This window comes from Alosa pseudoharengus, unplaced genomic scaffold (genome assembly GCF_046254945.1).
Source record: "Alosa pseudoharengus isolate Yale_2024_CS ecotype anadromous, Long Island Sound unplaced genomic scaffold, YU_APseudo_1.1 YU_APseudo_1.1_scf_36, whole genome shotgun sequence".
In the NCBI taxonomy this organism is placed as follows: Eukaryota; Metazoa; Chordata; class Actinopteri; order Clupeiformes; family Clupeidae; genus Alosa; species Alosa pseudoharengus.
The window spans coordinates 210,401-216,975 of record NW_027468748.1 but is presented as its reverse complement, the minus strand read 5'-3'; positions in this window follow the sequence as shown (position 1 = coordinate 216,975).

Below are 6,575 nucleotides of genomic sequence, written 5' to 3'. Positions count from 1 at the left end.
AATCTGTCTTTTGTCCTGACCCCGGACCTTATGTGAAAACTAAGAAAAACTGAAAAGTACTAAAAAAAAATCAAATCAATTTTGTTACACTTTTTTGCACTAGTTCATGCATTTCACATGTCTAAACGTGAAATAAAAAATAATTTGGACAATATCTGACATATTTTGAAATTTGTCAAAAATCTGTCTTTTGTCCTGACCCCGGACCTTATGTGAAAACTAAGAAAAACTGAAAAGTACTAAAAAAAATCAAACCAATTTTGTTACACTTTTTTGCACTAGTTCATGCATTTCACATGTCTAGAAATGAAATAAAAAATTATTTGGACAATATCTGACAGATTTTGAAATTTGTCAGAAATCTGTCTTTTGTCCTGACCCCGGACCTTATGTGAAAACTAAGAAAAACTGAAAAGTACTAAAAAAAATCAGACCAATTTTTATTCACTTTTTTTGCCCTAGTTCATGCATTTCACATGTCAAGAAATGAAATAAAAAATAATTTGGACAATATCTGACATATTTTGAAATTTGTCAAAAATCTGTCTTTTGTCCTGACCCCGGACCTTATGTGAAAACTAAAAAAAACTGAAAGGTACTAAAAAAAATCAAACCAATTTTTTTACACTTTTTTGCCCTAGTTCATGCATTTCACATGTCTATAAGTGAAATAATAAATGATTTGGACAATATCTGTCATATTTTGAAATTTGTCAAAAATCTGTCTTTTGTCCTGACCCCGGACCTTATGTGAAAACTAAGAAAAACTGCAAGGTACTAAAAAAAAATCAAACCAATTTTTTCACACTTTCTTGCCCTAGTTCATGCATTTCACATGTCTAGAAATGAAATAAAAAATGATTTAGACAATATCTGACAGATTTTGAAATTTGTCAAAAATCTATATTTTGTCCTGACCCCGGACCTTATGTGAAAACTAAGAAAAACTGCAAGGTACTAAAAAAAATCAAACCAATTTTTTTACACTTTTTTGCCCTAGTTCATGCATTTCACATGTCTATAAGTGAAATAATAAATGATTTGGACAATATCTGTCATATTTTGAAATTTGTCAAAAATCTGTCTTTTGTCCTGACCCCGGACCTTATGTGAAAACTAAGAAAAACTGCAAGGTACTAAAAAAAAATCAAACCAATTTTTTCACACTTTCTTGCCCTAGTTCATGCATTTCACATGTCTAGAAATGAAATAAAAAATGATTTAGACAATATCTGACAGATTTTGAAATTTGTCAAAAATCTATATTTTGTCCTGACCCCGGACCTTATGTGAAAACTAAGAAAAACTGCAAGGTACTAAAAAAAATCAAACCAATTTTTTTACACTTTTTTGCCCTAGTTCATGCATTTCACATGTCTAGAAGTGAAATAAAAAATGATTTGGACAATATCTGACAGATTTTGAAATTTGTCAAAAATCTGTCTTTTGTCCTGACCCCGGACCTTATGTGAAAACTAAGAAAAACTGCAAGGAACTAAAACAAATCAAACCAATTTTTTTACACTTTTTTGCCCTAGTTCATGCATTTCACATGTCTAGAAGTGAAATAAAAAATGATTTGGACAATATCTGACATATTTTGAAATTTGTCAAAAATCTGTCTTTTATCCTGACCCCGGACCTTATGTGAAAACTAAGAAAAACTGCAAGGTACTAAAAAAAAATCAAACCAATTTTTTCACACTTTCTTGCCCTAGTTCATGCATTTCACATGTCTAGAAATTAAATAAAAAATGATTTGGACAATATCTGACAGATTTTGAAATTTGTCAGAAATCTGTCTTTTGTCCTGACCCCGGACCTTATGTGAAAACTAAGAAAAACTGAAAAGTACTAAAAAAAATCAGACCAATTTTTATTCACTTTTTTTGCCCTAGTTCATGCATTTCACATGTCTAGAAATGAAATAAAAAATGATTTGGACAATATCTGACAGATTTTGAAATTTGTCAGAAATCTGTCTTTTGTCCTGACCCCGGACCTTATGTGAAAACTAAGAAAAACTGAAAAGTACTAAAAAAAATCAGACCAATTTTTTTTCACTTTTTTTGCCCTAGTTCATGCATTTCACATGTCTAGAAGTGAAATAAAAAATAATTTGGACAATATCTGACAGATTTTGAAATGTATCAAAAATCTGTCTTTTGTCATGACCCCGGACCTTATGTGAAAACTAAGAAAAACTGAAAAGTACTAAAAAAAAATCAAACCAATTTTGTTACACTTTTTTGCACTAGTTCATGCATTTCACATGTCTAGACGTGAAATAAAAAATAATTTGGACAATATCTGACATATTTTGAAATTTGTCAAAAATCTGTCTTTTATCCTGACCCCGGACCTTATGTGAAAACTAAGAAAAACTGAAAAGTACTAAAAAAAAATCAAATCAATTTTGTTACACTTTTTTGCACTAGATCATGCATTTCACATGTCTAGACGTGAAATAAAAAATAATTTGGACAATATCTGACAGATTTTGAAATTTGTCAGAAATCTGTTTTTTGTCCTGACCCCGGACCTTATGTGAAAACTAAGAAAAACTGAAAAGTACTAAAAAAAATCAGACCAATGTTTTTTCACTTTTTTTTACCCTAATTCATGCATTTCACATGTCTAGAAGTGAAATAAAAAATGATTTGGACAATATCTGACATATTTTGAAATTTGTCAAAAATCTGTCTTTTGTCCTGACCCCGGACCTTATGTGAAAACTAAAAAAAAACTGAAAGGTACTAAAAAAAATCAAACCAATTTTTTTACACTTTTTTGCCCTAGTTCATGCATTTCACATGTCTATAAGTGAAATAAAAAATGATTTGGACAATATCTGACATATTTTGAAATTTGTCAAAAATCTGTCTTTTGTCCTGACCCCGGACCTTATGTGAAAACTAAGAAAAACTGAAAAGTACTAAAAAAAATCAGACCAATTTTTTTTCACTTTTTTTGCCCTAGTTCATACATTTCACATGTCTAGAAGTGAAATAAAAAATAATTTGGAAAATATCTGACATATTTTGAAATGTATCAAAAATCTGTCTTTTGTCATGACCCCGGACCTTATGTGAAAACTAAGAAAAACTGAAAGGTACTAAAAAAAATCAAACCAATATTTTTACACTTTTTTGCCCTGGTTCATGCATTTCACATGTCTAGAAGTGAAATAAAAAATGATTTGGACAATATCTGACATATTTTGAAATTTGTAAAAAATCTGTCTTTTGTCCTGACCCCGGACCTTATGTGAAAACTAAGAAAAACTGAAAAGTACTAAAAAAAATCAGACCAATGTTTTTTCACTTTTTTTGCCCTAGTTCATGCATTTCACATGTCTAGAAGTGAAATAAAAAATGATTTGGACAATATCTGACATATTTTGAAATTTGTCAAAAATCTGTCTTTTGTCCTGACCCCGGACCTTATGTGAAAACTAAGAAAAACTGAAAGGTACTAAAAAAAATCAAACCAATTTTGTTACACTTTTTTGCCCTGGTTCATGCATTTCACATGTCTAGAAATGAAATAAAAAATGATTTGGACAATATCTGACAGATTTTGAAATTTGTCAAAAATCTGTCTTTTGTCCTGACCCCGGACCTTATGTGAAAACTAAGAAAAACTGAAAAGTACTAAAAAAAATCAGACCAATTTTTTTTCACTTTTTTTGCCCTAGTTCATGCATTTCACATGTCTAGAAGTGAAATAAAAAATAATTTGGACAATATCTGACAGATTTTGAAATGTATCAAAAATCTGTCTTTTGTCATGACCCCGGACCTTATGTGAAAACTAAGAAAAACTGAAAAGTACTAAAAAAAAATCAAACCAATTTTGTTACACTTTTTTGCACTAGTTCATGCATTTCACATGTCTAGACGTGAAATAAAAAATAATTTGGACAATATCTGACATATTTTGAAATTTGTCAAAAATCTGTCTTTTATCCTGACCCCGGACCTTATGTGAAAACTAAGAAAAACTGAAAAGTACTAAAAAAAAATCAAATCAATTTTGTTACACTTTTTTGCACTAGATCATGCATTTCACATGTCTAGACGTGAAATAAAAAATAATTTGGACAATATCTGACAGATTTTGAAATTTGTCAGAAATCTGTTTTTTGTCCTGACCCCGGACCTTATGTGAAAACTAAGAAAAACTGAAAAGTACTAAAAAAAATCAGACCAATTTTTATTCACTTTTTTTGCCCTAGTTCATGCATTTCACATGTCTAGAAATGAAATAAAAAATGATTTGGACAATATCTGACAGATTTTGAAATTTGTCAAAAATCTGTCTTTTGTCCTGTCCCGGACCTTATGTGAAAACTAAGAAAAACTGAAAGGTACTAAAAAAAATCAAACCAATATTTTTACACTTTTTTGCCCTGGTTCATGCATTTCACATGTCTAGAAATGAAATAAAAAATGATTTGGACAATATCTGACAGATTTTGAAATTTGTCAAAAATCTGTCTTTTGTCCTGACCCCGGACCTTATGTGAAAACTAAGAAAAACTGAAAAGTACTAAAAAAAATCAGACCAATGTTTTTTCACTTTTTTTGCCCTAGTTCATGCATTTCACATGTCTAGAAGTGAAATAAAAAATGATTTGGACAATATCTGACATATTTTGAAATTTGTCAAAAATCTGTCTTTTGTCCTGACCCCGGACCTTATGTGAAAACTAAGAAAAACTGAAAGGTACTAAAAAAAATCAAACCAATTTTGTTACACTTTTTTGCCCTGGTTCATGCATTTCACATGTCTAGAAATGAAATAAAAAATGATTTGGACAATATCTGACAGATTTTGAAATTTGTCAAAAATCTGTCTTTTGTCCTGACCCCGGACCTTATGTGAAAACTAAGAAAAACTGAAAAGTACTAAAAAAAATCAGACCAATTTTTTTTCACTTTTTTTGCCCTAGTTCATGCATTTCACATGTCTAGAAGTGAAATAAAAAATAATTTGGACAATATCTGACAGATTTTGAAATGTATCAAAAATCTGTCTTTTGTCATGACCCCGGACCTTATGTGAAAACTAAGAAAAACTGAAAAGTACTAAAAAAAAATCAAACCAATTTTGTTACACTTTTTTGCACTAGTTCATGCATTTCACATGTCTAGACGTGAAATAAAAAATAATTTGGACAATATCTGACATATTTTGAAATTTGTCAAAAATCTGTCTTTTATCCTGACCCCGGACCTTATGTGAAAACTAAGAAAAACTGAAAAGTACTAAAAAAAAATCAAATCAATTTTGTTACACTTTTTTGCACTAGATCATGCATTTCACATGTCTAGACGTGAAATAAAAAATAATTTGGACAATATCTGACAGATTTTGAAATTTGTCAGAAATCTGTTTTTTGTCCTGACCCCGGACCTTATGTGAAAACTAAGAAAAACTGAAAAGTACTAAAAAAAATCAGACCAATTTTTATTCACTTTTTTTGCCCTAGTTCATGCATTTCACATGTCTAGAAATGAAATAAAAAATGATTTGGACAATATCTGACAGATTTTGAAATTTGTCAAAAATCTGTCTTTTGTCCTGTCCCGGACCTTATGTGAAAACTAAGAAAAACTGAAAGGTACTAAAAAAAATCAAACCAATATTTTTACACTTTTTTGCCCTGGTTCATGCATTTCACATGTCTAGAAGTGAAATAAAAAATGATTTGGACAATATCTGACATATTTTGAAATTTGTAAAAAATCTGTCTTTTGTCCTGACCCCGGACCTTATGTGAAAACTAAGAAAAACTGAAAAGTACTAAAAAAAATCAGACCAATGTTTTTTCACTTTTTTTTACCCTAGTTCATGCATTTCACATGTCTAGAAATGAAATAAAAAATGATTTGGACAATATCTGACAGATTTTGAAATTTGTCAAAAATCTGTCTTTTGTCCTGACCCCGGACCTTATGTGAAAACTAAAAAAAACTGAAAGGTACTAAAAAAAATCAAACCAATTTTTTTACACTTTTTTGCCCTAGTTCATGCATTTCACATGTCTATAAGTGAAATAAAAAATGATTTGGACAATATCTGACATATTTTGAAATTTGTCAAAATTCTGTCTTTTGTCCTGACCCCGGACCTTATGTGAAAACTAAGACAAACTGAAAAGTACTAAAAAAAATCAGACCAATTTTTTTTCACTTTTTTTGCCCTAGTTCATGCATTTCACATGTCTAGACGTGAAATAAAAAATAATTTGGACAATATCTGACAGATTTTGAAATTTGTCAAAAATCTGTCTTTTGTCCTGACCCCGGACCTTATGTGAAAACTAAAAAAAACTGAAACGTACTAAAAAAAATCAAACCAATTTTTTTACACTTTTTTGCCCTAGTTCATGCATTTCACATGTCTATAAGTGAAATAAAAAATGATTTGGACAATATCTGACATATTTTGAAATTTGTCAAAATTCTGTCTTTTGTCCTGACCCCGGACCTTATGTGAAAACTAAGAAAAACTGAAAAGTACTAAAAAAAATCAGACCAATTTTTTTTCACTTTTTTTGCCCTAGTTCA